Raw genomic sequence first — 22,592 nt, forward strand, 5'->3', positions numbered from 1 at the left:
TTATTTTGGACTCCTAGTTTTGTTTAAATTCCAACTTCTGAGTTAGCTGGGTATTATGGGACTCCTATATAAGTAGTTTTCAGAGACGTTTCAAAAAGGTTGGATCGTAGTATTAATCGAAGCATGAGGAGATAAGGAAGAAGACCATTTTAGCACACCGCAATGAAGAGGAAGCATATTTTCTTGTGATTCTTTATTTCGTTGTAACGTTAGATTCTAGTTTTCTTTACTTTGATCCTATTTACTCTTGTGACGTACTCTGGTTTAATATAAGTAGTTTTAGTTATTATTCTTGTGTGTTATTATCATGTTTTCATATGAACCCATGATGACGATGAGTGCTATCATGGGCTAGTCGTGATCATGGGGTCGTATGGATTTATTATGGAATTCTTTAGTTAGTTGTTTAATACCTTAGTGTGAGATGATTGTATGATATCTAGTATTGGTGGTGCTTAATCGTCTTATGTGCTTCGCGAACATATAGGATAGGGTGTTAATCTCTTATGAAGCGACTGTGGATCTTGAAATTTAGAACTTGTCATGCTAGCATAGGTTCGTATATGAGTATACATGATTAGTGGGTAACTTTAGCCGTTTTATTCGCCCTGTGTAATCAAAAGGAATAACTTTTGCTTAAATCGTTATGTAGTCAAATTCTGTAGATATATAGGGTCTCAATATAATTGATGCCTATTCAACTTCTATCTTAATTGTGGATGTTTGGTAGAATGGTATTAGTACAACGAAAGTTGGCTTTTATCAGTTTCGTGTTGTTCGATTAATATCATCACCGTTGCATGCTAAGGGTAATAACAATGACTATTGAAGGAAGTAGTAATGAAGTTATGATCTCATGTGTGTTTAATATTTTTAATTCAAGTGTCAATTAAGTGCTTAATTCTAGTAGTTAATTGTAGTTAATAATTAGTTAATCAAATTTAAGTGTTATTGTTTTAATATTGAGAAGTAATCATACATTGGTGAGTGAGTGTAATTGAACATAATTAGTCTGAGTCTCTGTGGGAACGAACTAGAAAGTATTCTATATTACTTGCGAACGCGTATACTTGTGTGTGTTATTAGTACGTGTTTTCACCTTAACAAGTTTTTGGAGCCGCTGTCGGGGACTCGACGTTTTTGTTTAGTTTATGTACTTACCATCATTGGTCATTAGGACTCAGTGATTAAGACGTGTTACTTATTGTTTCCAGTTGTATTTCAGGTACTTTAGCGAGCGTTTATGCAAACACGTTCTCGTACTCGCAAGATGACTTTAGATACGGCTGAGGAGACAGACGAAGTTCTTGATATTCCGGAGAAGATAGATTTTGAAGATTCGGATTCAGGAAGTGAGCAGAAAGAGCCAGTAATCATGGGTGATCGTATTGTTCCGGCAGATCCAGCTCTTATGGACTTTTCTCGGCCTAAAATTGATGACTTTCAGTCTAGCATCATGCACCCGGCTATTGAGGCCAATAACTTTGAAAACAAGCTGGGCATTATTCAGATGGTGCAGAATTCTGTTTCTTTTGGAGGTGCTGCGACTGAAGACCCCAACATGCACATAAGGAATTTTGTCGAGATTTGTAGTACTTTCAAATATAATGGTGTGACTGATGAGGCTATCAAGCTGAGGCTTTTCCAATTCTCACTGAGGGATAAAGCTAAGGACTGGTTACATTCTGAACCAGCTCGATCTATCACTACTTGGCAAGATCTTGCACAAAAGTTTCTGGTAAAGTTTTATCCAATGGCGAAGACTGCGGCTATGAGGAGTGCTCTTACTCAGTTTGTGCAGCAACCTACAGAATCTATGTGCGAAGCTTGGGAGCGCTACAAGGAGATGTTGAGAAAGTGTCCATATCATGGAATGCCTGATTGGATGGTGATCACTGGTTTCTATAATAGTTTGGGGGCCCAATCTCGGCCAATGCTTGATACAACAGCTGGAGGCGCCTTTTGGGCCAAAAGCTATACTGAGGTTTATAATCTTATTGAGACTATGGCTGCAAATGAGCATCAAAACCCGACTCAAAGGATGATCCCTGGGAAGTTAGCAGGTATTTTGGAAGTTGATGCAGCTACAGCTATTGCAGCGCAGCTCCAAGCGCTGTCTATGAAGGTCGATTCTCTAGCCACTTATGGAGTCAATCAAATAGCTATGGTATGTGAGCTTTGTGCAGGTTCTCATGCTACGGATCAGTGTTCTCTTGTTAACGAATCTGTTTAGTATGTGAACAATTATCAGTGACCGCAGCAGCCTGTACCAGCTACTTATCATCCTAACAACAAAATTCATCCAAACTTCAGTTGGAGTAATAATCAGAATGCTATTCAGCAACCATATCAGCAAGGCGTAAGTAAACAGTTCAATCCACCTGGATTCCAGCAACCATAGCATTATGCTCAAAGGCAATCATATCTTCAATAAGGAGGTGCAGCTCCACCCTCTAGTGCTGATTTTGAGGAACTTAAGCTGTTGTGCAAAAGTCAGGTGGACTTTATCAAGACCTTGGAAAATCAAATCGGTCAAATAGCCAATACAGTGCTTAATCGTCAACCTGGCACACTTCCCAGTGATACTAAAATGCCAGGCAGGAAGGAAGCTAAAGAGCAAGTCAAGGCTATTACCTTAAGGTCTGGAAAAGTTGCTGATGCTGAAAAAGTAAAAGAAGGAGAAGCTGAAGTTGGTGATGAAGAAGCTAAGCAAAAGGAGAAAGCGGCGGAACCAAGGAAGACTACTGTTGAACACACTCTGCCTGAGGGTAATATAGGGGAGAAACAGCTCTATCCTCCACCACCTTTCCCTAAGAGATTGCAACAACAAAAGCTGGATAAGCAGTTCGATAAGTTTCTGGAGGTTTTCAAGAAACTTCACATCAACATACCTTTCGCTGAGGCTCTGGAGCAAATGCCTAGTTATGCGAAATTTATGAAGAGTATTCTTTCAAGGAAGGTGAAACTGGATGATCTTGAGACCGTTGCTTTAACGGAAGAATGCAGTGCTGTACTGCAACAAAAGTTACCTCCAAAGCTTAAAGATCCAGGTAGCTTCACCATTCCTTGCACCATTGGCAAGTTGTCTTTTGACAAGTGCCTTTGTGATTTGGGAGCAAGTATCAATCTGATGCCGTTGTCGATCTTCAAAAAGTTGAATTTACCTGATCCAAAGCCCACCTACATGTCTCTACAATTGGATGATCGTTCTATTATATACCCACGAGGCATAGTGGATGATGTGCTAGTAAAGGTGGATAAGCTCTTCTTCCCTGCAGACTTTGTTATTCTGGATTTCGAGGAAGATAAGAAAATTCCCATAATCTTGGGGAGACCTTTCTTGGCTACAGGCCATACCTTGATAGATGTGTAGAAAGGTGAACTTACTATGAGGGTGCAGGATTAGGATGTGACATTCAATGTATTCAAAGCAATGAAATTCCCTATAGAAGATGAGGAGTGCTTAAAAGTGGATTTGATTGATTCTACGGTTACTTCAGAACTTGATCATATGCTAATGTCTGATGCATTAGAGAAGGCCTTAGTGGGGGATTTTGACAGTGATGATGAGGATGGCAATGAGCAACTACAATATCTAAATCCTTCTCCTTGGAGGCGAAAGCTAGACATGCCATTCGAATCTCTTGGTACTTTCGACCTCAAAAATGCTGAAGGAAAGCTCAAACCATCTATTGAGGAAGCACCTATCTTGGAGCTTAAACCATTGCCTGAACACTTGAGGTATGTTTTTTTAGGTGATGCATCTACTTTACCTGTTATTATTGCATCTGACCTTTCAGGTAGTGAGGAGGACAAGCTTTTAAGGATCTTGAGAGAATTTAAATCGGCTATCGGATGGACTATAGCAGACATCAAAGTGATCAGCCCTTCATATTACATGCATAAGATTCTGCTAGAGGAGGGTAGTAAGCCGACTGTTGAGCAACAACGCAGACTTAATCCTATCATGAAAGAAGTGGTAAAGAAAGAAATTATGAAGTGGCTGGATGCAGGAATCATTTATCCTTTTTCTGACAATTCTTGGGTGAGCCCCGTACAATGTGTACCTAAGAAAAGAGGTATTACTGTGGTAGCAAATGAGAAGAACAAGCTCATCCCCACTCGAACAGTCACAGGATGGAGGGTATGCATGGAATACAGAAAGTTGAACAAGGCCACGAGGAAGGATCAATTCCCTCTCCCATTTATTGATCAGATGCTTGACAGGTTGGCCGGTCATGAGTATTATTGTCTTCTGGATGGTTATTCGGGGTATAATCAGATATGTATTACACCAGAGGATCAATAAAAGACTACCTTCACTTGTCCATTTGGCACGTTTGCTTTTCGCAGAGTTTCGTTTGGCTTATGTGGTGCACCAGCCACTTTTCAGAGATGTATGACGGCTATATTCTCTGATATGATTGGAAATAATGTCGAGGTGTTCATGGACGACTTCTCCGTCTTTGGACATTCGTATGATGAATGTTTGAATAATCTTCGTGCAGTACTCAAAAGATGTGTGGAAACTAATTTGGTGCTCAATTGGGAAAAATATCACTTTATGGTGCGTGAAGGCATTATTCTTGGGCATAAGGTCTCGAGCAAGGGTCTTGAGGTGGACAAAGCCAAGGTGGGAGTCATTGAAAATCTCCCACCACCTGTTTCTGTGAAAGGAATCCGTAGTTTTCTTGGTCATGCGGGTTTTTATCGGCGTTTCATCAAAGACTTTTCAAAAATATCTAAGCCGTTGTGCAACTTTCTTGAGAAGGATGTGCCTTTCAAATTTGATGATGAATGCTTGACGGCATTCGAGACTCTCAAGAAGAGTTTGATAACTGCACCAGTTATTACAGCACCTGACTAGACAGAGCCTTTTGAGATGATGTGTGATGCGAGTGATTATGCGGTGGGCGCAGTTCTTGGGCAGTGCAAGAATAATCTCTTTCATGTGGTCTACTATGCTAGCAAGACCTTAAATGGAGCCCAAATGAACTACACCACTACTGAGAAAGAGCTCTTGGCTATAGTCTTTGGTTTCGAAAAATTTTGATTTTATTTGCTTGGGATAAAGGTGACAGTGTTCACTGATCATGCAGCCATTCGCTATTTGGTTTCCAAGAAGGATTCGAAGCCTAGACTCATTCGTTGGGTGCTCTTGCTACAGGAATTTGAGTTAGAGATCAAGGATCGAAAAGGTACTGAGAATCAAGTAGCTGACCATCTCCCTAGATTGGAGAATCCCGAGTCTACTTCACATGATAAAATATTGATCAACGAATCTTTTCCTGATGAGCAGTTGTACGCAGTTCAGGAGGAAGAGCCATGGTTCGCAGATATTGTGAATTATTTTGTCAGCAATATAATGCCTCCTCATTTGAATACAGCTCAAAAGAAGAAGTTTCTCCATGAGGTAAAGTGGTATATGTGGGATGAACCGTATTTATTTTGACAGGGACTGATCAGATCATCAGGAGATGTATCCCATTCTGTGAGACGGAGGGGATATTACAAGACTGCCACTCCACGGTTTATGATGGACATTATGGTGGTGAGAAGACGGCAGCTCGTATTCTACAAGCAGGTTTTTTCTGGCCTACTTTGTTTAAGGATGCTCATCAGTTCGTTTTAAGGTGTGATTGTTGCCAAAGAGTGGGAAATCTTACGAGAGGATGAGATGCCGTTAAATGTGATGCTTGAAGTCGAGGTCTTTGATGTTTGTGGAATCGATTTCATGGGGCCATTTGTCTCGTCCGACAATAATCAGTACATCTTGCTGGCAGTCGATTATGTCTCAAAATGGGTAGAAGTCAAAGCTCTGCCAACGAATGATGCAAAGGTAGTGTTGAATTTTCTTCTTAAACAGATTTTCACAAGGTTTGGAACGCCACGAGTAATCATAAGTGATGAAGGGTCGCATTTCTGCAACCGTAAGTTCACTTCAATGATGCAGTGCTATAATGTGAATCATCGTGTTGCTACTACCTATCATCCGCAAACAAATGGTCAAGCGGAAGTGTCTAATAGAGAGATCAATCGCATTTTAGAGAAGGTTGTTTGTCCGTCAAGGAAGGATTGGTCTTTAAAGCTCGATGAAGCTGTTTGGGCTTACAGAACAGCATATAAGACTCCACTTGGGATGTCCCCATTTCAACTTGTGTATGGTAAGGGATGTCATTTACCTGCGGAGCTTGAGCATAAGGCTTATTGGGCATGGAAGAAGTTGAACCTGGATCTAGATGCAGCTGGAAAGAAGCGAATGCTTCAGCTAAATGAACTTGATGAATTTCAACTCCAAGCGTACGAGAACAACAAAATGTACAAGGAAAAAGTAAAAAGGTGGCACGACAGGAAGTTATATCCTAAGTCATTTATGTCGGGGCAGCAAGTTCTTTTATTCAACTCTCGTCTCCGACTTTTTCCTGGGAAGTTGAAATCAAGGTGGTCTAGACCTTTTATTGTCAAAACTGTGTTTCCACATGGAGCGGTGGAGATTTTTGAGAATAATCCGGACCAAGCATTCAAGGTTAATGGTCAGCGTTTGAAGCATTACTATGGGGACACGGCAAACCGGGAAGTGGTTAGTGCCGTTTTGTTGTCAACTTGATTAAGGTACGCTACGTCAAGCTAATGACGAAAAATAAGCGCTTCTTGGGAGGCAACCCATGATTTGTTGTTACAGGATCCCTTAGAAGTTAGTAACATATCCAAAACCACAAAAAAATCTGAAAAACAGGGCAAAGAATTTTTTTTTCCAGAAGACCCCTGAGCGCCGCTCAGCTCTGCTGAGCGAACGCTCAGGGGCCGACTGGCAGAATTTTTTAAGCTTTATAAAAATCCAAAAAAAAATGAAAAATAAAAAAACAAAACACAGCCCCATTACCCACGACCTATTTCCCCATTATCCCATGTTTTTAACCCTCAAACCCACTCCTAATCAAATTTTACCCTAATCTCTACCTTATATATACATACAACTATTCCATATACTCCCCATACACTTTCAAACCTTAAACTCTCTCCCATATTCAAAAACACAAATCTTAAACACTTTTTCTCAGTTTTGATGGCACCCAAGAGATCCAGGACTATTGATAGCAGCAGTGTTCCTACTGCTGATTCTTCGAGGGGTACTGCTGCGAGGCCTCGTTTGTTTGATAGGGCTGCTGAGGAGGAGTATACTAGGCTTCTGGGTAAGCCAATTTTGAAGGAGAGGGGGTTCTTACCATCGGGGAGGGATGGTGAGTTGTTGCCTATGATTGCTGAGAAGGGTTGGATTGCTTTCTGTGAGTCTCCTGAAGCAGTTCCGATGAGCGTTGTTCGCGAGTTCTATGTGAACGCGAAAGCTGAAAAGAATGGGTATTCTGTTGTGAGGGGGATGATGGTGGATTATCACCCTGTGGCGATTCGCCGTGTGATTAGGCAGCGACAGAGGAAGCCCACGGAGGAGAATTGGAATGAGAAGACTACTGAGGATTTTGACTTGGATTTGATTTGTGCTACTCTCTATAGGCCGGGCACAGTTTGGACCTTCAAGACTGGGACTAACGAGTATCGCCACTTTCCGGCGATTGCGATGAATAGGTATGCACGTGCATGGAATGCTTTTATTTGCGCTAATATTCTGCCTACTTTGCATGCACATGAGGTCACAGTTGAGAGAGTACAGTTGTTATGGGGAATTTTGAATGAGGAGTACTATGTGGACCTTGGTGAGTTCATCTACCAAGGAATTCTGAAGTTTTTGAGGGGAGCTAAGCACATGAACATCCCTTATGCATCCACGGTTACAAAGCTTTGCCGAGCAGTGGGAGTTCAGTGGCCGTCTCACGAGCAGTTGCAGTTGCCGGCCGCTCCTATTGACTCCGCGACTCTGCATGCGATGCAGGAGTGGACTGGTGGAGAGCCCGAGGAGCATGGGCTAGGTTATCGTCTTCCAGGAGGGCATCCAGCATGAGGTGCTGCCATGGAGAGGCCAAGGCGAGATGAGGCTGGTTCTTCTAGAGCTCAGGAGGGTGTTGGGATGGATGATGCCCAGTATAGGAGGCTGTCGAGGAGGATGGATGCTATGTACGAGACGCAGAGCAGGTTTGCTCAGGAGCTCACCCTTGCGCTTGGGACTGCTTTCAAAGGCCTTGGAGCTGACATCCAGTGGCCAGTTTTTTGGTGAGGACTCTGCATATCCGCCTCCTGATACTCCACCCTTTGAGGGTGGTGATGATGATGATCTCTCTGAGTAGGTATACCCTGTGTTCCTTTCTACTACCTTCACTGGGGACAGTGAAGATTTTAAGTTTGGGGGTGGTAGTTAAGGAATATTTTGTGTGTGTCATATAGTTGCATATTCATGATAGTTTAGTTCATATAGTTGCATATTTTTGCCATATAGTTTTTTTTATTATGATTTTTATTTTTATTTATAAATTTATTTATCATGTCATCTAGCTCATGCATATACCATGATCCCTTTTGCGTTGATTTACCAATTAATTTGTGATATTGATGGGAGTGTAGTGATAGCGTTAAAGTGATGTTGAGTCTTGTAGGTTGACATGCAAGCTAGAAACACTTATAATTTCACTAAGTCTTGGAGAATGCTTAGGGACTAGATTGTTGTTATGGTTTGATGGTTTTCGAGGTTAATCTATTGATTATGCTTAGAATTTATAATAGGTTCTTAGTGATAAAAGGCATGAAAAGAAAAATTAGAGTAAAAAGTGGAATTCATTGCTAATTAGGCTAGGCGTCAAATGGCTAGTAGCCGGCTCGTATTTTTATGCGAGTAGTCTAGGGTTGAGCAAGATGGAACGAAGCGCACTTGCTCAGAAATTGTGAAAAAAAAAATAATAAATAAAAAAATAGAAAAAATAGAAAAAAAGAAGAAAAAAAAAGAAAAAAAATAGAGAGTTAATGCATAATTGATCATGAGTGGGCTCTTTGGTATTCGAGTTATTAAGTTCTTAGGGGACTTTGTGCCTAGTGACCTAAGGCTTTTATAGTCTGGGATCCGCTAACCTAATGCTCGCTACATGGATGCCATTGTATAAGTCTTTTATGGACCTCACTCATTGCACGGTCAAATAAGCATTGTTGTTGTAATAAATAAAAAGCGTGATTCCGTAATAAGCTCCAGTAATCTTGAAGTGTTGTAAGTCATTTTGTGCCTAGAATTTTATTTTTCGTATAATCATGTGATTACCTTGAGGATAGTCGAGTTATAGTAATTGATCTAGTTTCGAAGCATATCTGTTAAGCATCTGCACACACCACATTTCCGGCTGTATGTTAGTTTGCATGGTTTGATTGATCTTTATTCGCCTAATTGCATTTGTTGGGATGTCGTAAGTTGGTTGGTTTGGTCGTAGTAAGGGGGACCGCTGCATTTCATATAGATTGCATTCAGGCATGTTTTTGTTTTGTTTTTGAGTCTGTGACGCTTGAGGACAAGCATCGATTTAAGTTTGGGGGTGTGATAAGTGGCATTTTATACCACTTAGAACGTCTTATAATGGCTTGAATTGATGTCTTGAAATCAAGTATTTTATGTATTTGATACATTTTTCTAGTGTTTGTGCAATTTCAGGGTATTTATTGCATTTTTGGAGAGATTTCATCAATAATAAGCCTTGGCATGTGTTTGGCATTGTAAGCGGGAAGATAGGAGCAGATTGCAGCGAAGAAACGGGAGAAAAACATAGCAGTTTCCAGTAGGGAGCTGAGCGCCCGCTCAGCTCTGCAGAGCGACCGCTCAGGAAGCTGAAAGCCCGCTCAGGAATGCTGAGCGGCCGCTCAGGGACGGAAAATTTGAATAATTATTTTGGACTCCTAGTTCTGTTTAACTTCCAACTTCTGAGTTAGCTGGGTATTATGGGACTCCTATATAAGTAGTTTTCAGAGACGTTTCAAAAAGGTTGGATCGTAGTATTAATCGAAGAGTGAGGAGATAAGGAAGAAGTCCGTTTTAGCACACCGCAATGAAGAGGAAGCATATTTTCTTGTGATTCTTTGTTTCGTTGTAACGTTGGATGCTAGTTTTCTTTCCTTTAAACCTCTTTACTCTTGTGATGTACTCTGGTTTAATATAAGTAGTTTTAGTTATTATTCTTGTGTGTTATTATCATGTTTTCATATGAACCCATGATGACGATGAGTGCTATCATGGGCTAGTCGTGATCATGGGGTCGTAACGGATTTATTATGGAATTCTTTAGTTAGTTGTTTAATACCTTAGTGTGTGATGATTGTATGATATCTAGTATTGGTGGTGCTTAATCTTCTTATGTGCTTCGCGAACATATAGGATAGGGTGTTAATCTCTTGTGAAGCGACGGTGGATCTTGAGATTTAGAACTTGCCATGCTAGCATAGGTTCGTGTATGAGTATACATGATTAGTGGGTAACTCTAGCCGTTTTATTCGCCCTGTGTAAATAAAAGGAATAACTTGTGCTTAAATCATTATGTTGTCAAATTCTGTAGATATATAGGGTCTCAACATAATTGATGCCTATTCAACTTCTATCTTAATTGTGGATGTTTGGTAGAATTGTATTAGTATAACGAAAGTTGGCTTTTATCAGTTTCGTGTTGTTCGATTAATATCATCACCGTTGCATGCTAAGGGTAATAACAATGACTATTGAAGGAAGTAGTAATGAAGTTATGATCTCATGTGTGTTTAATAATATTAATTCAAGTGTCAATTAAGTGCTTAATTCTAGTAGTTAATTGTAGTTAATAATTAGTTAATCAAATTTAAGTGTTATTGTTTTAACATTGAGAAGTAATCATACATTGGTGAGTGAGTGTAATTGAACATAATTAGTCTGAGTCTCTGTGGGAACGAACTAGAAAGTATTCTATATTACTTGCGAACGCGTATACTTGCGTGTGTTATTAGTGCGTGTTTTCGCCTTAACAAGTTTTTGGCGCCGCTGTCGGGGACTCGGCGTTTTTGTTTAGTTTATGTAATTACCATCATTGGTCATTAGGACTCAGTGATTAAGATGTGTTACTTATTTTTTCCAGTTGTGTTTCAGGTACTTTAGCGAGCGTTTATGCAAACACGTTCTCGTACTCGCAAGAGGACTTTAAATACGGCTGAGGAGACAGACGAAGTTCTTGATATTCCGGAGAAGATAGATTTTGAAGATTCAGATTCAGGAAGTGAGCAGAAAGAGCCAGTAATCATGGGTGATCGTATTGTTCCCGCAGATCCAGCTCTTATGGACTTTTCTCGGCCTAAAATTGATGACATTCAGTCTAGCATCATGCACCCGGCTATTGAGGCCAATAACTTTAAAATCAAGCCGGGCACTATTCAGATGGTGCAGAATTATGTTTCTTTTGGAGGTGCTGCGATTGAAGACCCCAACATGCACATAAGGAATTTTGTCGAGATCTGTAGTACTTTCAAATATAATGGTATGACTGATGAGGCTATCAAGCTGAGGCTTTTCCCATTCTCACTGAGGGATAAAGCTAAGGACTGGTTATATTCTGAACCAGCTGGGTCTATCACTACTTGGCAAGATCTTGCGCAAAAGTTTCTGGTAAAGTTTTATCCAATGGCGAAGACTGCGGCTATGAGGAGTGCTCTTACTCAGTTTGCGCAGCAACCTACAGAATCTATGTGCGAAGCTTGGGAGCGCTACAAGGAGATGTTGAGAAAGTGTCCATATCATGGAATGCCTGATTGGATGGTGATCACTGGTTTACATAATGGTTTGGGGGCCCAATCTCGGCCCATGCTCGATGCAGCACCTGGAGGCGCCTTGTGGGCCAAAAGCTATACTGAGGTTTATAATCTTATTGAGACTATGGCTGCAAATGAGCATCAAAACCCGACTCAAAGGATGATCCCTGGGAAGGTAGCAATCATTTTGGAAGTTGATGCAGCTACAGCTATTGCAGCGTAGCTCCAAGCGCTGTCTATGAAGGTCGATTCTCTAGCCACTTATGGAGTCAATCAGATAGTTATGGTCTGTGAGTTTTGTGCAGGTTCTCATGCTACGGATCAGTGTTCTCTTGTTAAAGAATCTGTTCAGTATGTGAACAATTATCAGCGACCGCAGCAGCCTGTACCAGCTACTTATCATCCTAACTACAGAAATCATCCAAACTTCAGCTGGAGTAATAATCAGAATGCTATTCAGCAACCATATCAGCAAGGCGTAAGTAAATAGTTCAATCCACCTGGATTCCAGCAACCATAGCATTATGCTCAAAGGCAATCATATCCTTAACAAGGAGGTGCAGCTCCACCCTCTAGTGCCGATTTTGAGGAACTTAAGCTGTTGTGCAAAAGTCAGGTGGTCTCTATCAAGACCTCGGCACTCGGACTGGTCCATCTTCCTGTCTCTCAAATAATCCAAGGATCTCTCGGCACTGATCCTGCCATCTCACTTTATCCTCCCTCTCACTCTGAAACCTCTGGTAAGACAGCACGGGGGGCTCGTGAAGATCCGTGCGAGAACCTCGAGAAGACAAGGGTACTGGCTGATCCACAATCTCATCCATAAACTCCTGCTGCAGGAACTGATATATCTCAGGCACAGGGGCATAGATAGCCAATGGTGCTGGGAATAGTACAGGCGGCTCCTGAGGTGCATACATCGGTGGCTCTGGCTCTGGCTCAAACTGTGGCAACTGAGGCTGCTCCACTAGACCCTGGGGATCCAAATCCTCCCCCTGAGGTAAATTATCCATGTGAGGAATATCAAATACGGGAAACTCTAATGGAGGAAGCTCCGGTATCTCAGGCTCAAAATAAGGAAAGTAATTAACAAAATCTGGTACCTCGGGTGCAGGTAACTGATCCGGCACTGGTCCATGTGGCAGAGGTGGAGGTGGTGGTAATGTAGGAAACTCCTGGACTGATGCTGGGGGTAATACCGGGTCTGATGTTGTACACTTGGAAGACGATACTGAAGAAGCCATCTAACATAATAATCACAACATAGAAAAAAATCAAATCACAAGCCTAGAACTCACAAACTCCTAATCTAATTAACAAACAACCCCTAATACCAATACTCCTATCTCATGCGATCTTCCTATCTTATCTTAACTCTAATGTTCTTGTTTTCAAGGGCCAAAACCTAAGCTCTGATGCCAATTGTAACACCCTCCAAATCCGGCATTTAGATTTGAGGTATTATGAACACTAACTACTCACTAAACCTGTACAAGCATAATATATATAAAATAATTACCCCGAACTACTACTACTCAGGATCTTTTCAAGGTTAAGGATTGAAAACAAGAACCACAAACCAACTTTATTACAACCCAAACTGGATCAACTATCTCAAGAACTCTCTTTGTTACAAAACATTATTCTATTTACATTCTAAACTAAACCACTTTTTTTCAAACCATCGTTATTACTTATCCTGTTACACCTGATCTGGTAACTCAAAGCTCTCTTCTGGGATAGGGACAAACACCCTTGGTATAAGATGGTCCCGCTGCTTGACTCGCTTCTTAACTATGTGGGTCTGATGGGTTTCATTCTCTACCTTGACTGAAAAACAATGGGAATAACAATAAAAGGGGTGAGCTAAAATTGCTCAACAAGCCTGCAACAAAATGTATAGTATAAAGAAAAAAGAATAAATGAACCGGTAATCTACTGGTTTGAACAACCATCTGTATAATAATTTGCCATTACTGGCGAGTGCCAAATGAACAAGACTGGAAATAAGAACCAACATATGCACTATAACCTGCTGATCAGTTAGGATACAGTGCAGATCTATACCCAACTGCATAGACCTAACCAACATAAGGGGTACCCATGCAACTATGGCCTCATAATCAAGGGTTTGGTTAATACCCAGCTCGCATCGTAACTATCCAGTCCATAGCTTAACATCTGGAATAATCGATATGCTTTCGATGTATCCCAACATCAGGATATATCAGAATATATATAACAAGGGTAAAAGTATTGGAATATGAATAGAGGATTCAATAAATTGGGAGAAATCAAGAATTGAAATGAAATAGAAACAAGAATCAATAATTGTGTATCAGTTTATATGAACAAGAATTATCAAGATATAATTGATATGGAAAAGTGGGGTATATTTCACTATTCTGAACTTAGAATAGGGGAAAAACTTGCCTAGTGTGGACTTCACCTCGTATGCCTCACTGTCTTCGGTCTCTGGCTTGATTCGCCTTGCGGATATGGAATCTATCATGGAAAGATATTCGTTTAGATAACTTACTTCATATGCGTATCTCGAATTGATACCACGTAGTCCTAATCATCTACCCATCCGATCTTATCAGACTCACATATATAAATATATAATTATATAGGACATAAGGTTCACATAATCACGTAAAACACATAGCATATAAGGCACACAATTGATTTTAGACTCGTAATTATTTTTAGAATCGATACTAGACTTACACTCACACTAACAGACGCTATCTGTAATATCTAGGATATATCGTGTAATTATTTTTGCTAATAGACAATTATTATATGTGTTCAGTATCTATTCTACGAATTATTTTTTAAGTGTTAAATGTGTTTGGATGTTTAAAAATAATATTAATTGAGTATTTTCATTTTTATATGTCCAAAATAAAATATAGATAATTGTCATATCTTCCTAATTATTTTTATGTTGATTTATGATTTTATAGGAAATATATGGATTTTATAAAATCTTTTTCCGAGTATTTAAAAACTATTTTATACAATCGGGAACCAACCGACGCCATCCGTTGTTGCGTTTTTATAATCCGAAACTCTTCCGAAAACTCCTTCCTAACCTAATTACAATATTCCGAGCATTTTCCATGTTTCAACTTTTTCGATCTGGCGTACGGTTTGTCCTGCGCGGGTCCCGGCGCAACATTTTCGATACATTATTCGTTTCGGTAAATCAATAAAACTAGTATTTTTGATAAACGGGATCTTTTTATTAAACTATCACAATTATCACCTCGTAATACGTGTAACCAGGCGCTGAGACCAAGACCGCAGTATAAATTGTACTGGTTTGGATAATTATCCCGAAAACCGATACCGTTTGGATCAGTTGTTATAAATAAACATACCATTTTGTATCTGGAATGATCCAACGGGATAATAATTTTCCGTAATTATAAATAGCCTTTACCGTATTTTATTCCGTATCAAAAATCATTTGCAGACAGTAATTATATAATTTTCCAAAGAAAATACATATATTCATAAACCTTTCTGAAAATCAAACTACTATTTGGAGGTGTTATTGGAATCTGCTCGGGAAGCTCTAGTAACCAAAATGGAGGTTTTGAAGAGTACTATCAGATTATACAAGTTCCAGAACTGCAAAATCAAAGGTTTATTTTCTGGAAATTTATTTATTTTTGAATTAATTTTATTAAAAATATGAATTTTTGTTCGGATGATTGTTTGAATGATTTGATAATTGCATGCTGTAGAGCTTGTTGTCCTGATGATTTTCATATGTCATATGACTGATTTTGAGTTCAATAACATGTTCAAAATTGAGTTTAATCTTCGAATTTTAAAATTAGGATTTATAACCCGTATGAATGTTTTCAATTGAATTTGGGGCTTTTTGATTTAGGGTTTATTAGCTGTTGTATTATAGTGGGTTGTGTTCCTTATGAAATTTGCAATCGATTGGTTTATAGCTCGTTAACAGATGATGTCTGAATCGAAGGGAGTTGTGTTTTGAAGTTTTCGTCGGTTCACCGGAAACCGGTGATGTTTTTGGCCATTTTCCGGCCAGGTCAGGGGTTATTGATGTGATTTGATTGCATGGTTGTGTTCCTGGTGTTGTGTAGATCATATCTGAAGTAGATGGTGGGGTGAGGATGCCGGAATCGTGTTCTCCGGCCATCCCCGAAATTTTCCGGCGACTAAACTGCAAAATTACAGTTTAGTCCCTGTACTTTTGAAGATGGTGAAGTTCAGTCCCTGAACTTTCCAGAATTTGCATATTTTGGATTCCTGTTTTAAAATTATTTAAAAATCATATTTTCTATTTATTTTATTTATAAAAAATCCGTTTTTAATTTCTGAAAATTCCAGAAATTATTATTTTAATTCCAAAAATTATTTTTAATTCAAAAATAAATCTGAATTAATTAGTTAATTAATTTCAGTTAATATTTAATTGATTAATTGGTCAATTAATTCAAAAATTAATCGATTAATTGATTTAATTAATTATTAATTGATTTTAGTTAATTATTTAATTAGATTTAATTATTTAAAAATGATTTAAAAATTCCGAAAAATAGTTTCGAGCTTTAAAATATTATTTTAACTTATTTTCAAGGCTCGATAATTATCAGAAAATTGTTTTGAAGCCAGATTTGGCCAACCGAACCTTGTTTATTACTCTGAAATTGATCCAACGACCTATTTTAATTCCGAAAAATGTTTTAAAAATCATTTTAAATACCCGAAAGCCTGTTTATGACCCAAGACTTCTTTATAAATGATATATCATTGATGGTTTAACTTGTTATGTGCAATATGTGACTTGTTGGTTAACTGTCGATCTATATGTTCGATGTTTACTTGGTTATAGCGTAACTTTCAATCCGTTAATCGGATTTGGGTGAAACGAAGGGTAGATAAAAGTGTGTTTCGAATAAAATCGTATGAGTTAAATATTGATAGATGCTTATAATAAATGAGCAGAAGAGGCAAGGCGTAGGAAAGGGAAACAGATAGTCGAGGAGTAGACGGTTGTGATTGGAAGTTAGTGCAGTATAGCAAGCTAGTACCAGGCAAGTGTTCTGAACTTTCTCGAGATATACTATAGTTAATTGATAATCCTATTTTATATTGCAAGTGCCCTAAAGCACTGAGCGCTAAACCCTGATTCCAGATTTTATTATCTAACAGCCAAACTTTGAAAATGCCATATTGATCCTTATGAAGATTGAAACCATTTTATTATCGAACATCCAGTGTTGTTTATGATTCTGTTTATTGATTTACATTGTTTATTCTGTTATTATGTTGGAATTGGATTATTTTATAAAATTGTGGACCAGATTCGTGGCCAGACCATATAAATGGTCAAGTTAGGCCAATGTGTGCCTTGGATCCAGTAGTTAAGAGCAGTGCTGTGTGCTTTGCTCGGGGTTGAAAGGAATATGTCCTAAGTCCAATCATGTATTAGGATTTAGGAATAACTTCCTGTGTAATCTGTTTTGATTTCATTGATATTAATAAAAGACTTGTTTTGTTTTTATTACGGGCTCTATCTATTTAAATGTTTAAATAAGATATACCATAGTTTAGAGTAAAGCTTTTTATGGATTATGATGAGATCATAATAGTGAGACCTAAAAGATGATAACTCTAAACTTAAATAGTTCCTGGTCATAGGATTACTAACTGGTAATTAATAATCCGCAAAGATCGGTACATACTATGCTTACTTCATTATGAAGGATGTTTGTTCTCATAGACATTTGTGTGGTGACACTATAGCTAGTATGTAGGTGCTTATTATAGAATAAGTTCACTGAACATGACTCGCACAGATGAACAACTGATGGAGTTCACTAACGTGTCAGCAGTTGTTCACATAGTGATAGTTGTACAAGTATTCTTAGACTTGAGGTCATCATAGTCATCTTGTGTACACTGAACTATGCTTTGGTTATAGTTCTTAGTCTCCAGGGACAATTATTAGGGCTCTACTGGGTATAGGAATTTATACACGAAGATAATGTTTGATCAATATAGGATCTACCCCTTCCAGTGAAGGAAGCGAATGTTCAAGGCTGATCCACTTATGCTAGTTCAGGAATCTCTGGCCAGAGTAAATGAAATTAGAAAGGCGTTTCTAATTTGCATAGAACTACGCATAATAAATGGTAAGCAAGTGATTAAATTAGATAGGCTTGACACGAGATCCATGCCTTGTATTTAATCGGGACAGTGTAGGGTAGAAGGAGTTTATTGTACAGTAACTATTCACTGAATAGGTTCTTGGTATTCTAAGCAGTGAATTCATATTATCCGGATAGTCGCGATATGCTGAGAAGTATCCCTCACGATGTAGAATAAATATGATTAATTAATTAATCATATTTAATAAATTAGAGAATTTATATAAATAATGATAAATTAGTTTTATTATTATTTATTTATACTACCGGCTTAATATTGAACCTACAGGGTCACACCATAAAAAGAGAATGTTTTAATGGTGGAGGAATTAATTAATAATGGCTAATAATTATTTATTTATGAAATAAATAATTGATTGGCAAATTTAATAATTGATTAAATGAGATTTAATTGATTATAAATTAATTAAGAAAAGTTCTTAATATTATTAATTAAGGATTTAATTTTTGGAAATTAAATCAAGAGAGAGAATTATTTCTAAAGTGTTAAGAAAAAGGATTAATAATTAAAAGGTGTTTTAATTATTAATGAGAATAATAAATGGTATAATAATAATAATATTTATGGGAAAATTTCAGCTGAAAATTTTGCTTATAAATACACTATTATAGACCCTATTTTATTCTAACCCACATCAAACCCGAAAACCCAAAAAGTTTGGAAAACCCAATTCTCTCCACCTCCTTCCTCCTCCTTAACATCGTTTTCTTGGTGGATACCGGTGGAGTGCTTCACACTTGAGGATCAACTGCTAAGGATCTCTGATCGTTGTCTCCGAATTATTTTAAAAGGTTAGATTCGATCCCTCGAATTTTTATTCACGATTTATATGCTTTTATTCGGATTTTATATGTGTAAAAGTATTTTGCCATGCCCCCGCTGCGATTAAAATCCAACAATGGTATCAGAGCCAGGTTGTATGCATATAGATCTGTGGTAAAAATTTCAGAATTTTATGTGCTTGTATGAATTAATTATGATTTTTACAAGTTATATTATGGATTAATTTTGTCTGATGAGAAATCATTTCTCAGAATAATTTTGATTGTTGATCTGGGTTCTACAAGTGTTGTAGATCGTCTGGGTATTTTTTTCATAATTTTATGATGCATAGATTTTTTATTATGAATTTTTGAAGTTATTTCAATTAAATTTGTAATTAAATAATCATATATATATATAAATTGCATGTATGTATATATATTTGTACTGTCCGTGTTGTATTCTATCTTCTGCTGCACGGATAGAATAGCTACAGGTATAGGTCAGTTGTCAGGCACGACAACCGAGAAAAGAATCTGTCAGGCGGCTGTAAAACAAAAAAAAATAGGGGTGTAACGCATTCCGGGAATGCGTTACACATCTGTGGCGCATTCACGGAATGCGTTACACCCTTTAATGGCTTAAAAGGGGTGTAACGTATCACCGGAAGGCGTTACAAGTCCTTTAACGCGTTCCTGTAATGCGTTACAGCCCCTTTGTTGATTTTAAAATTGATTTTCTGGGAGTTTCGTAACTCCGTTTTGGGCGTGCAATATACCGTTGGATTCGATTTTCCGAGACGGATCTAATGGAGTGATCAATTTTAGTTTATATAAAAGTTTTGAACTGTTTATATTTCCATGAAGTGTTTTAAAGCTGTTTTTGACTGTTTTTAATTGCTTTTAAATGCTTCATGTGATACATAGAGATGTATAATGCTTAGACTAATGTGCTAGATGATAGAACATGCCTACCTTGATGTTTATTCATGTTGATATATGTGATATATGCTTAGTTTATCATGCGATGATAGATTTAGGTGAACTTAAATGAACATAAGGCGTTTGTTAGACAACCTAGTATAGTGAAATTGTTTGATAACCTTAATAACAATATTATGAATACAATCATGAGATTCTTGTGTTTGTGAAACACGTAATTGAATATGAATTTTCGATATGAGAGAAAGGATGATTCTGTCAACAACAGATTTCTATCTGTAAGAAAGGGTTATTAAGTGACGCCTCTTGACAATGCTCCACCCGATCTGGGAATCATCTGATTATTGATTATTGATTTGAAATATTTAATTTAAAAGGAAGAATTTCTTTATAATATGATTATGATTGTAACGTAATATAATCCCTCTAAAATTAAATAATATCAAGTAGTAATTGGCCAATGACACAACGGGCTTGTGTCGGTCATAGCCTTCCAACATGATAGAAAAGTAGTTCTTATTTTTGAATCATTGTCGGTTCGTGCTACAGCCGAGGGCTTTGATTTCGAAATAAGTAATACTTGTCTATTACATAGAGATGTGTACATTGAATAAGAATCTAAAGGTCGGTACGTGCTACAGCCGTGGGCCTTTGGGGACTGATTCAACTGTACGGAATGTTGGGTTAGACTTGACTTAGAATATTGAGTTTGTCGTGCTACAGCCGAGACTCAATTATTCAAGAGGCTAAAGTTTGATTAGGGAATAACATGAGATGTAATTGACAAGAATTGTCTGCCTATTGAACATTACATGGCGGTTCGTGCTACAGCCGGGGTCGTGTAATGGAATGTAGGATCCCTATTCCCACTAGCATTATGAATGCTTAATTTTTCACGTAGGGGGTTGAATAAATTAGGAAAACTAGTGGGATCCACTTATGAATAAAGACCCGATTCATATAGTGTTTTGAAATGAAATCGAATATTTGCTAACTGTTGTTATGTGTTTATCATTTACAGATTTACTTTGTACGTTATGTCTTCTGCACTATCACTAAGGAGCATACAAGATGCTCACAAATTGACTGGTCCTAATTATGCTGACTGGCTTCGAAACTTGAGAATTGTTCTCAGGATTGAGAAGCTGGAATACGTGATTGACTCACCTAAGCCTACTGAACCTGCTAGATGATGTACATAATGATGAACATGTTGTGTATCGTAAGTGGATAGATGATGCAAATGTTGCTCAATGCATCATGCTAGCTTCCATGAACATTGAGCTACAGAAGAAACATGAGCATTTGGATGCTCACACTATCCTCATGCATCTACAAGAGTTGTATGATGTGGCGGGGAGGACAGCTCGATATGAGATATCGAAGGAGCTGTTCGGGTGTAGGATGTCTGAGGGATCATCTGTGAATGACCATGTACTTAAGATGATCAATTTGATTGAACGTCTTGGACAACTTGGTTTTGCCATGGATGGGGAGTTGAGCCAAGACTTGGTCTTGCAATCGCTTCCGAGTTCGTTCTCGCAGTTTGTTGTGAACTTTCACATGAATAAGTTGGATGTCAGCCTGCCTGAACTCCACAACATATTGAAGTCTGCGGAATCGAATTTTCCCCCTAAGAAGAGTTCTGTTCTTCTAGTTGGTGAAGGTTTCAATCCTAAGAAAAGGAAGAGGAACTCTTCCAAGAAGAAGAAAGTAGGTGAGAAAACGCTGGTTCCACCAAAAGCTGAAGACCCCAAGAGCAAAGTTGTTTGCTTTCACTGTAACAAGGTGGGGCACTGAAAGAGGAACTGCAAGGTTTACCTTACAGAATTGAAGAAGAAGGGTAGTGAGACTACTGCTTCTGATTCAGGTATGTTCATGATAGAAGTGAATATGTCATTTCTACTTGGGTATTAGATACCGCCTGTGGTTCTCATATCTGCAATTTGTTGCAGGGACCAAGGAGAAGTAGGACTCTTGAGGAAGAGGAGGTGATTCTACTGATGGGATATGGAGCAAGAGTTGCTTCCGAAGATGTAGAATCATTTCATTTACATATGCCTACGGGCAAGACTATTGTTTTAAATAATTGTTATTTTGTTCCCTCGATTGTGAGGAATATTATTCCCATGTTAGACTTGGCTGGATTTTTATTTATTATTGAGAATAATGAATGTTCTATTCTTTGAGATAATATTCTTTATGGACGTGGTGCTTTAAATAATGGTCTGTATATATGTGACATAATTTACTTCAGATTGAACAAACTAATAAAAGAAAAGGGATGATGAAAATCTCACTTTATAGTGGCACTGCAGTCTCCATTTAGTAGACATGGAGAGAGGACTGCAAATTTGCTAGGAATGGTACACACAGATGTATGTGGACCAATGTCTAAGCAAGCCATGGGTGGATTTTCATACTTCATTACTTTCATAGATGATAGATCTAGATTTGGATATGTGTTTGATGAAACACAAGTCTGAAGCCTTTGAAAAGTTCAAAGAATATAAGTATGAAGTGGAGAAACAAACCAAACATAGTATTATAATTCTTCGATTAGATCAAGGTGGTGAATACTTTAATGGAGTGTTTCTAGATTATCTCAAAGTAAATGGTATAGTCTCCCAGTGGACTCCTCCAGATTGGTATCTGAAAGGAGAAATCGAACTTTGTTAGACATAGTTCGGTCCATGATGAGCTATGCAAATCTTCCAGTATTCCTATGGGGTTATGCATTGGAAACCTCAGCATATTTACTGAATAAGGTGCCTTCCAAAATCTGTTCCTCAAACTTCGTATGAGATATGGAAAGAAAGGAAACTGAGTCTTAAACACGTTAAGATTTGGGGATGTCCAGCTTATGTCAAGTAAGTTGACCCAGATAAGCTGGAATATCGATCCGTAAAATATAGTTTTATGGGATATCCTAAAGAGACTTTAGGGTATTACTTTTACACCCATCATCGGGTGTTTGTC

The 22,592-nt window shown here is 38.2% G+C and overlaps 2 non-coding genes across 2 annotated transcripts; both read right to left on the reverse strand.

The window, feature by feature from the left end:
- Positions 1-1,768: 1,768 nt before the first annotated feature.
- LOC141662790 (small nucleolar RNA R71) lies at positions 1,769-1,875 on the reverse strand. Its single transcript, XR_012550884.1, has one exon. It is a non-coding gene; the product is annotated as a small nucleolar RNA R71 (small nucleolar RNA).
- A 9,706-nt stretch (positions 1,876-11,581) lies between these two features.
- On the reverse strand, positions 11,582-11,688 carry LOC141662807 (small nucleolar RNA R71). Its single transcript, XR_012550904.1, has one exon. It is a non-coding gene; the product is annotated as a small nucleolar RNA R71 (small nucleolar RNA).
- Between the last annotated feature and the right edge of the window lie 10,904 nt (positions 11,689-22,592).

Source organism: Apium graveolens, chromosome 5, assembly GCF_009905375.1.
Source record: "Apium graveolens cultivar Ventura chromosome 5, ASM990537v1, whole genome shotgun sequence".
NCBI lineage: Eukaryota > Viridiplantae > Streptophyta > Magnoliopsida > Apiales > Apiaceae > Apium > Apium graveolens.